An 11,361-nucleotide genomic window follows, 5' to 3' on the forward strand; every position below is an offset into this window, starting at 1 on the left:
CAGCAGACTCTCCACACAACACAAGAAAGAAATGCATTGAGAAAGGATTTACTCAAATATCAGATCACCATCCACAAGTGAATCTTTCAATATTGCTTAATCATAGAGGCACTTTTAAAACTTCCACATATGTAAATATTTTTGTATATGTATCATGTAATTTTGTAATGGCAAAAATAGCACATATATGCCCTTTCCCCTTACATTGTTGGACGGTGGACATACTCTGATTACAGTATATTAAATGCAATAACAAGTGTTAAAATGTCATATTCTTGTCCAAACTGGCTCATGGCATCACCATATCCCAATGCTATTATCACTCATCCCAAAAAATTGATCCTAATTCCCAGGTTCCCAATTGTCACCCTAGATCAGATCTATGGATACAGATGTGACCCAGGTCATCCCTGGAATTGTGAATCTGAACTCTAAACTTTCAAAATTCAATCCCACCAACTCCTATTTAGTACTATCCATCACAAGTCAGCCTAGTGCATGTTTTTGTTAAGTTGTGTACTTGATTATCATATTTATGGACATTAAATCATTTAAAATCATCCAGGAATTATCAAAAGGCAAAATCAAGTTACTGAAGACCATTTACCAGATAATTACACAGCAAACATTTTCCTATGTCCGTTGCACGCATTTTTGATCTTGTCAATCTTTCATTCAGAGTTATAAAGTCAGTCTACCAAGATCCAAATGTGTCACTGAACAGAACATGACAATTGCAATTTGGCAGATTCCCCAAATGTGTTCCTCAACACTACCGTTTCTTATACCTACAGACATCAGAAGATCGGGGCAAAAAAATCCATCAATCAGATTTATGCAGATCATTTCCACAGCTACGGGTTCAAGTCCACGTGCCAATTCATTTCCACAGATGCAGACATCAGGTCCACAAGCACGGATCTGAACCAGTAGATTCCAGTTAATTTGCAGATTTTAAGGTACCCATCTCATCGACCTTAAATTCTAGTACCTTGGGAGTCCACTTTAGACATCTTCAGATTCACTTTTCTACATGCAGAATTCACCTCACTATTGACTTTACATTCATTTTTTATTCCATTTTAACAGTGAAATTGATTTCAAATATTATCCCAACTCATTTATCTAGGTTTTTAATTATTCTATAATAAAACCCGGATATTTTACATTGCTTTTTTCCATAACATCTACAAGCATCATCTCCTCTTCAAAACATGCTTATTTATTTGTGGGTATACGTTAATGTGTATATGAAATAAACTACAAACCATCTAGAAGTAGATTTCCCTGTAATACACAAAAGCGAACAACAAGAAGTAACCCAAAACAACCAAAATAGTCGAGTGACCGAATACAGAACACTTTAAAATAGAAGTTCAAATAATGCAAAAACATTACCACGCGCCTGGCAAGAAAGTGAAGTTCTGCAGACCTGTAATTGAATTGTCGGCAACGAATTCAGTCAGTCAATCGGAAGACTACCCACAGCAAACGTCAAAAAATTCATGGAACAATATGTATTGGGAGGAAATCAAAACTGGGATCCCTATATACCAGAATATCCCTTAGCGGTTTGAACTTTTCGTATGGAAAGAAGATGTAACGGGCCCCATTTAATTTGACCCAACAATGCTTTTGCTAAACAGAACGGATGTTTTTGATGTTCTAAAACCCAAGACCCCTCTTCTAAATTTGATTTTTTTGGTATTTGCTTACGTTTAGGATGTTTTGATGTTCTAAAATCCAAGACCCCTCTTCTGAATTTGATTTTTTCGGTATTTGCTTACGTTTAGAATGTGGGGGAAGGAGATTTGCGTCACGTTTAAAGCCTGTTGCGTGAGGTCGATATGAAAGAGGCAAACCTGAGCGTCTTCATTATGCAACGTGGTCCAATTTCCTTCCGTCGCGATTTTACGGACCAGACTGTTTATAGCTTAACAAAAACAAAATATCCTTGTACGTCTCAATTTTTAAAGTAAAACCAAATAAAATGTTCACTATAATTTTAACTAGTGGTCGCATGCTTTATTCTAATAAAGAAACTAAGAATCTAAAATAGAAAATTAAAAATATATAATTAAAATCAAAAGAGGTAAGAGAAAAACAAAATAATGTATAAATAGATAGATAGATAGCTAAAATTTTAATGTCTACGAGGCTAAAAATATTCTATGGGACAGCAAGACAATTCAAGCAGACTTAAGTAGCACTGTTCGCTTCTTGTGTAGGATCATGATGAGTCCAACCAATTGCTCAATGTACTCTTCGTTGAATAAGTTATGCCAAGAACTGTAACATATAGTATCCGCAAATTTATCTTTGCTATCCTTGTAGGCCTCACACTCTAAAATAAAGTGATGTTCAGTTTCCACTTTCCCAGTATAAGAAGTATGAAAAAATAATAGAATTCATGTCAATCATATTAATAAAAACTATATTATTAAAATTAATTCAAATAAAAAAAATACATGTTTAAAATCTAAAAAAAGTATTAAAAATATAAGTAAAAAAATAAATAGTTAAAAATCATAAGAGTTGCAAAAAAAAAAGGCAAAAGCCTACAGCGCAATGGTAATTTGTGAGCCTCTCATGTGGGAGGTCTTGTGTTTGAATCTACCTTCTCTTAACAAATAATAATATCTAGCAGTCACATGTTTTTGTACATGCAACGAGTGCACCGATAGGAGATGAGATTTAAGAGAAAAATGTAGAATGAACATTAAATAATGTAAATATAATTTTTTTTAATGAAAATACAAAAATAAAAAAGTTGAAGATTAAAACATAGATACAAGATTTACAATATTTAGGAACTTTGAATATTGCTTAAGAAATGTGTTCAATAATTTCAATATTTTACAATTAAATTCAATTTATCAAATATGAAAAAAAAAAAAAAAAAAAAAAATTTATTAAGAAAATTTAATAAGAGAAATACCAAAAAAATAAAATGAAAAATAGTGATATCTCTTATAAATATTCTATTGACTAAATAAATTATAGAAACTGAAAAAATAATATTTGAAGAAAAAACTAAACTAATATAAAAAATAATTTAAAGTAATTTAAAAACTAAAACGTAATTCAACTTAAAAAATTTAAAAGTTTAATAAATAGAGATCACAACATAATCTAATGTGAAGATTACAAGTAATTATTTTTTAAATAAATAAGAAATGAAAAATAATAGTTAAAAGTAGATATTTAAATTATAATCTTATGTGAACAAATTAGATTATTAATAATTTTAAATCAAAATAACATAATATTTACTAAAATCTTTTAAATAGATTAATAAATATTATTTATTTAAATTAAATTTATCAAATATGAAACAATAATCATTTAAAAAACTCAACAAAAATTTTATTATAAAAAATTAATAAGAGAAATACCAAAAAAAATATGTCTAGTAAATATTTTATTAACTAAATAAATTATACAAACTAAAAAATAATATTTAAAGAAAAAATTAAACTAATATAAAAATTAAAATTAAAATAATTTAAAAACTAAAATCCAAATCAATTTTAATAATCAAAAGTTAACTGAATAGATCATAACATGAGCTAATGTGGAGATCACAACTAATAAATAGAAGGAAAAAAAACAATAGTTAAAAGTGGAGATGACAACTAATAAATATCAAAACAAGAGTTAAAAGTGGAGGGAAATAAAAACTGACCGGTAAATAATTAACGGGAAGAATTTTTAATTTTTCGGCCAAATTCTTGCAAATTTTTCGTCAAAAATTAAATTTTCAAGAACAAAATTTCCACAAATAGCCTATCAGCTAAATAATAATAATTCAAAGTAATTTAAAAACTAAAATCTAAATCAATTTTAAAAATTAAAAGTTTAATAAATAGAAATCACAACATAATCTAATGTGGAAATCACAAGTAAATATTTTTTAAATAAATAAATAAATAAAAACAATAGTTAAAAGTGGATATTTAAAATGTAATCTTATGTGAACAAATTAGATTATTAATAATTTTAAATCCAAATAACATAATATTTACTAAAATATTTTAAATAGATTAATAAATATTATTTATTTAAATTAAATTTATCAAATATGAAAAAAAAATCATTTAAAAAAACTCATCACAAAATCTATTATGAAAAATTAATAAGAGAAATACAAAAATATAATACGTCTAACAAATATTCTATTAACTAAATAAATTATAGAAACTAAAAAATAATATTTTAAAAAAAGTTAAACTAATATTAAAATAATTTAAATAATTTTAAAACTAAAATCTAAATCAATTTTAAAAATCAAAAGTTAAATGAATAGATCACAACATGAGCTAATGTGGAGATCACAACTAATAAACAGAAAAATAAAAAGAATAGTTAAATGTGGAGATAACAACTAATAAATATCAAAACAAGAGTTAAAAGTGGAAGGAGATTATAATAAATAGTCGGTAAATAATTAACGAGAAGGATTTTCAATTTTCCAACCAAATTGACAACTTTCCCATCCAACTTGCAAATTTTTAGTCAAAAATTAAATTTTCGGGAACAAAGTTCCCACAAATAGCCTATCGGCTAAATTAATCTAGGCTTTGATCGTTTACTGATCCAATATATATATATATATATATGAGTTGTGTTTAATATTTTGCTTTGCACACTTTCCTAATGAAAATATAATGTGAAATAAAAAATATAATTCCTTCAAAAAATTGAAAATAATATAATAATAAAAATTTATATAATACTATAAGTTACATAAATTATATAATAATATATAATATTAATATTAAATATAGATATATGAAAAACCTACAACACAATGGTAACTTGTAAACAAGGAATCAAAAAAGACACAAGATGTACTAAAAGTTGGGAATGGGAAGTTCCTTCCAACAGAGCAATGAGATTAACAACATGAAATGTTAGGGAACTAAATGCTCCTAACAAGAAGCGGTTGCTTAAGCGCAATTTAACCCTCTTTGAATCTGACATAATTATAATACAAGAAACTAAGCTAGATAGAGTTGGGAGAGTTATTTTAAGTAAAAAAAATTGATTCTGGAAAACTAATAGGGTAGAAGCTACAGAGGCTTTAGGAGGCATTGGTGTAATTTGGGACCCTAGGAAGATAGACTTTAGTAGGATCGTATCAAATAACAATTTGATTGGCGAGAATCAAAAGTTTTAGAAGTGACATTCAATTCACATTCATATATTTATATGGACCGACCCCAACAACAGATGAGAGGTGTAGTGTCTCTCATGTTTGTGGTATGTACCTTGTCTATTTTGATTCAAGAGATACTTGATACTCTTATTATTTGTACCTTGAGATGACCTGAGGGTCAAATGCTATACTTTGATTTCAATACCATAGATGCATTGTTGTTATGATGTTTAGTTCATCATATTTGCATATTGATGTCATTTTGAGATGATAGTAGATCTATGTTGATATCTGATTATCTAGTATTTGGACATATTTTCTAATTACATCATATGATGGATTTTATGTTATGGTTATTTACTTCATTCTTGTCTCTTTATGCTTTATGCGAACGTGAGTGGTGTAAATGGATTAATCAGGTATTTAATGCATTATTGTTTCGGCTATGATATTATATACAATTGCACTTGATTGTGTGTTTTAGTGTGCAGGAATTATATCCTTGGCAGTGGCACATGGAGTTAGTGGTTTAGCTATTCATTTTATCAATGTCATCCCTATATGGTCAACATATCCTTATTTTAATTGTTTAAATTATACCTTTCGGTGATTATTAAATCCGAACTCATCTGCATTATGTGATTAAACCAGTGAGCGTGTCTGTGCATTTAGAGGTTCGCATTGTCGTGAAAGTTGTTAAGGGATTTTCTCATTTTTTGAGTTTTTGGGCTTTAAATTTTATTGAATTTAATTTTTGGCAGCTTTTCCTTAGGTGAATTCTTGTTATGAGGAATAACCTATTTTCGTTTGAGTCGATTTAGAGTCTAGCTAGTACTCGAAAAGTGGATAAGTATTGAAAAAGGGATTTGTTTTCTCACTTTTAAATTTGCAATTTAGAAATTGTAGAGCTTTGAAATCGTCTTTTTGAAGGATTGGTTTTATGTTTGTTGTGGGAGTTGTGAGTGTGGGATCTTCACGAGGTCAATCTCATTGGATCCGGTTCGGGGAGACCTTACTTTGCCGTCACTTTCGGTAGTATTGGCGGGTTATTTATTTTATCAGGTTGATTTTGATTTTTGCTCCTTTTGCTGTCAGGCAGGGCTTTCTCATTTTCTTGTTTCTACTTCGTTTTAGCTTTTGTTTCTAGTAGCAGTTTGTTAGGAGGTTGTGAACTAGTGTTCCCCTCCATTTCTGTTTGCTAGTTCTACCCGGTTGGTCGAGTATGAATATTTTCCCTATTTTTGGGATGGGGGTTTTGGGTTTTGCACCATTATGTTGGTCATTTTTTTCGTACAGTGTCTGAACCCAAATATTATTGGATTTTCAAGGTTTTTGTGCCCAAAGACCAAATGGGTTTTAATTTTGAAGTTTTCCAATTTTGGGCACTTTTGCCTTTTTTTTGTGCCACCCTATTTTCTTAGGTTTTCTTGGCATGATGTTGGTCATGGACCTGGACGATCTATTTGGATGCCAGTCAGACCACTAATACATTGTTACATTGGGATGTGTGTCGCATCCGTCTTCCCGAGTTTGTTTTGGTTGAGTGACTTTCTGCTTTGTGTTCTCATCCAGTTCTTGTGTTATGATCTTCATGATGGTGGTGCGCCACACACGAGTACATGTATGTACATTTGTTGGGTGACTTGTGAATCTTGATCTTCTGCGGTACTTTTGGAAGTTATGATCATTGGGGTTGGGTTGGGAATTTGCATGCCTATGGACACTCATCGTTGGATGAGCATGGGTAGGGTAGGAGAGCATATGGAAGGGGCTTCTATCTCACAATCTGATGATCATTGTGCCCAGAGGGTTGGCAGAGGAAGTTTTAATTAAGTGATAACCAAATTTAATTTATGGTGGTAATAAAACTTAAGATAATAGTCTGTGCTAAAGCCTTTCCATTAAGGGAGTTGAATATGCATGATCTAAGCTTGGGCTTGTCGATGTCAAGTGATTGTCCATGATGTCAACCCCTACTTAGTAGCCCATTGAATGTATAACCATGACCTGTAGTTTATGCATTGTCTATGATCTTGGTTTCAGTCATCACACTCTCTAGCGTGAGTGTTAGCCATGGGCATTTGCTTTATGTGTGTTTGTAGTTGGATCATTATATCCATCAGCATAGCGGAAGTGGGCCTACGAGTTCTACGTGATTAGGAGGCCTAGCTACCTATACCACTACTGAAGACTAGTGTATAAGGATGGTCTATTGTCCTAGTGCGACCGTTGCTAGATGTTTTCACTTGGTACTTCAAGTTATGCTTTCTTGTGACTTATACTTTCATTGGAATGCTTTTATATCATGTTTAGATGATGTTAGTATTGGCACATTTTCTTATTATGATGTCTAGCATATGTAGTTCATGAGTGATTTGTAGGATTATCTTATGCTTTACTTCTAGCATGTTAGATTTCCTTATGCTTATATTATAGCATGTTTTAGTAGTGACATCCTCATATGATAGCATCGATGATCCGGTCGATAGTTTGGGATGTTACGTGTGGGGGATGACTAAGGCCCACAATGGTCTTATGATGTTATTATGGTTGGGAGGAATTTCTCACTTAGCTTGGTTGTTCTGTTCAATGTGATGTTGGTTCAGTTTATTGCGATGTTGTTTTAGTACACTGCGATGTTTCATTCTATACTTTCCCTTCATTGCTTGATTAGATGGTTAGATGCAATTTCCATCTTTTAGTATTGTATTCAAGTGATTACGCCTCGAATTGTGGATCTGGCACTCCCTGGTTGGAGGTTTTTAACTCTATTTTACTCTTTAGTTGTTCCTTACCATTCTTTCTTGTATTCCTAGGCAACCATGTGTTAGCATGGGGCAATACTATAAAATGTTGCATGCCCAAATGAGATCTATCGTGCGATCCCTGATTGTATAGCACATCTCTTAGAGAAATGTTGTGCAATACTTTCCAGTATCGCATCCCCTTTGAAGAAGTGTCGTACGACACTTGTAAAGTATTGCAAGCCCTTTTGAGGATTGTTGTCCAAACCCTGAAAGTGTCACCCCCCTTATTGAGAAAGGTCGTATGATACTGGAAAGTATCACACAATGTTGATTTAAAGTATCACTTGGTACTTGTAAAAACTTGTCTGGGCGAATAGCGGGCACTTTTTGGTTTGACCCAAACTTTTCAAGAAGTGTTTTGGGTACTCTCATAGGTGCTCTTCAATCCTTTGGCATTGCATTTTGAATTTGGAATATTTTGATTTGAATTTAGTTGTGTGTCCTCTATAGTCAGTCATTTTGGTCTGTAGTGGTGTTTGGAGATTCGTTGGTGTCAAGATATTTGGTTAGTCTTTTGTTGTGATCTTTGTGATCCTCGTATGTTGTATGTCATGTGCATCCATGCTTGTTTTTAAAAAAAATTATATTGGCTTATATTTATCCTTGTTCCAAGGATCTACGGGCGGGGCATTACAAGAGGCCATTATGGAATGAATTTGAAACATTTGTGGAAAATCAATTATATAGATAATGTCCATAATGGAATGGACAATGATAAATATTCTAAAGAGAAATAACTACTAGAAAAACAAGAAAATATATTAGCAAAAGAAGAATTATTTTGGAAACGAGAATCATGAGAGACTTGGTCAATAGAAGGAGATTGTAACACAAATTATTTTCACAACAGTGCCCTTAACAATATAAATATTAATACGATAACAAAAATAAAGGATAAGATAGGAAATATAATGGAAAACTCAACCTAAATAGCAGAAGTTTTTGTACAATACTACAAAGACATATTTAATGACTATGAATATTCTAACATTTCAACCCAAAACTTAATGAAAATCACTATTGTTAATATTTTCATATTTAAGGACAGAGAAGATATATAGTGCTATAGTGATGATTAATTACTTGCACATTATGTTTTTGGTGTGTTCATCATTATATATATATATATATATATATATATATATATATATATATATATATATATGAGATGAAGAGGCGTGTTTTCCAAAAGACATGACACTTTAAATGGGGCCAATCAAGTTTTCCCACTTAATTAAACTATCAAATAATAAAATAATATATTTCATATTATTATTATTATATTTACATTGAATATGTAGCCACTCTTGGCTTAGTTTCACATATTTAATTACTTATTGTTGATCTTTGTCGTGAAGGCCACAAACATTAACACTCCCTCTTGGACTTAAGGAGAAGATCAACCAATAAATCTCAAGTCTATAAAAGACTTCAACTTCTCTATCTTCACAATTGGTAGAGGTACCAAAAACCTAACTTCAATAGATCTCAAATCTATTATATATCTCATACATCATCTCATGATGTAAATCTTATACAAATCTCAAAAGATCTCAAAGTCATCATCATATGCTCTTAAGTATTAGTCTCTTGAGTCTAATGGACCCATCTGAACATCAAATCATTGATGTCACATACTCAAACCTTGAGTCTAATTAACCAATATCAAATCTATAATATTTTTGGAATACTTTAGAATAACTAGGGGGGTGGGGGGGTGGGTGAATCAGTTACTGAAGGTCCAGATGTATAAATACAACCTTTCACAGCTTAGTGAACCCATAAAACATTTATACTCATGCATGCATCCATAAGATTATGCAATCACTTAAAGCTTGTAGGTTATTGTCAAATCAACTCGTAGAAATGTAAAGCATGAAACATAAAAAAAATCATTAGCACACTTGACACAATGATTTACTTGGAAACCCAATTTGGGAAAAACCACCAGTAACATGCTGCTCTTTTCACTCTTCTGAAGTGATGCCCTATGAAAGACCAACCCTATTAAAATTACAATACACACTGTTAAATGTGACCCTATTAAAAGATTTCAATCACCCTATTAGGAGTGAGCCTTGTTAGAGGACTTCAGACCATTCACTTGGAATGTCACCCGATTAAAGGATTTACAAATGATTGTTAGGTCAACCTTATTTCAAAGGATTTGCCCTAGAGTGATACAATTGTTAGAGAGTAACAGTAAGGCTTTGATCTGATACAACTTACAACTTCACTTGCATATTATAGATCTTTGTTCAATCCTCAATTCTACTTGGCCTTAGTACTTTGCATTTATGATAGCTTGTTCATCTTTCAAGCATTTATCTCCTTAAGCCTTCTTATTTAGCATGCCATTGTAAACTCTTCTCTTAGGTCACTTGATGAACCAAAGCCCTTGACTCCTTGTCTCCTTTAGGTTCTCGCACATGCAAACCTTGATTCATGACCAACCATCCCTATAAATAAGAAATTAAGATCTTTTGCCGCTCATTCTCCATCATCCAAATTAGGGTTTAGATGGATTAGGTAGGATACAATGTATCTACCTCATATCTCATATCTCTTCTAGAAACTTCTCCTAGAATCCAATTTGAATTCACCTAAAAATGGTTTATTTTGAATTTTGTGCCACCAGCTCATCAACCTTATCTTCTATCTGGTTCACATAATTTAAGAAAACAAACTTTTTGGCTCAAATTCATCAAATCCATGATCTTTTAAATAATGTAGTAGCTTGACATTATCAACCTTCTGATGCTTGGCACATACTATGTTGCTTAGCATCCACTATGAAATTACTCAGCATGAACTAAAGTTTACTGGTGCTCTGCATCAACTAAAATTTACTTGGCATCCACTGTTCTACTCAGCATACACTAGAATGAACTTTTACTCAGCTCCAACTAATTTTTTGCTCAGCTTGTAGTGACTTTACTGGGCACCTACTATCCACTCAGTCAAGCTTAGCAAACAAACTTTGTGTAACTTGTTCTTCTAATCTTTCTTAGTGCAACCAACCTTGGTAACCCTAAGTAGATTATTAATATATCATGTCATCACTATCTTAACTGATCCTTGTACTTCATTACATAATGATGACTCAACCTTTCCTCTAGGTGCTATTGTTACATCTTTTGATCAAATCCTCTTCATCAATCAAATAAGTGATAGTACTTGAATCTTATAAGTAGTTGTCTTACCAAAAAATAGTAGGTTTGACATTAGTGACAAAACAATGATTGAAACAAACAATCTTCTTCAACAATCTCCCTCTTTCAATTTAATTTCAACAATCTCTCAAAAATGATCTTTTCGATCAAATTTCAATAATCTCCCCCTTTGGCATTGATAGCAAACCAAACTGATCAAAATCAACCAAATGGCAAACATCTT

The 11,361-nt window shown here is 31.5% G+C and overlaps 1 protein-coding gene across 7 annotated transcripts in view; it reads right to left on the bottom strand.

Annotated features, from left to right (window-relative positions):
• Window positions 1–2,002, bottom strand: part of LOC149565462 (putative adenylate kinase 6, chloroplastic) — an 87,713-nt gene extending 85,711 nt beyond the window's left edge. The window contains exons 1-2 of one of the 7 annotated variants that reach the window (XM_089818989.1): window positions 1,555–1,796; window positions 1,399–1,432 (exon numbers count right to left, since the gene is read on the bottom strand). The gene's annotated coding sequence lies outside the window, so the exon portion shown is untranslated. Of the gene's footprint in view, window positions 1–607; window positions 629–1,398; window positions 1,523–1,554 lie in introns of those variants that run through there. The other 6 variants (XM_089818993.1, XM_089818990.1, XM_089818986.1 and 3 more) reach the window with 6 other exon arrangements.
• Window positions 2,003–11,361: the final 9,359 nt, after the last annotated feature.

This window comes from Cupressus sempervirens, chromosome 3, assembly GCF_028749045.1.
Source record: "Cupressus sempervirens isolate cs-2001-9-10 chromosome 3, ASM2874904v1, whole genome shotgun sequence".
Lineage (NCBI taxonomy): Eukaryota > Viridiplantae > Streptophyta > Pinopsida > Cupressales > Cupressaceae > Cupressus > Cupressus sempervirens.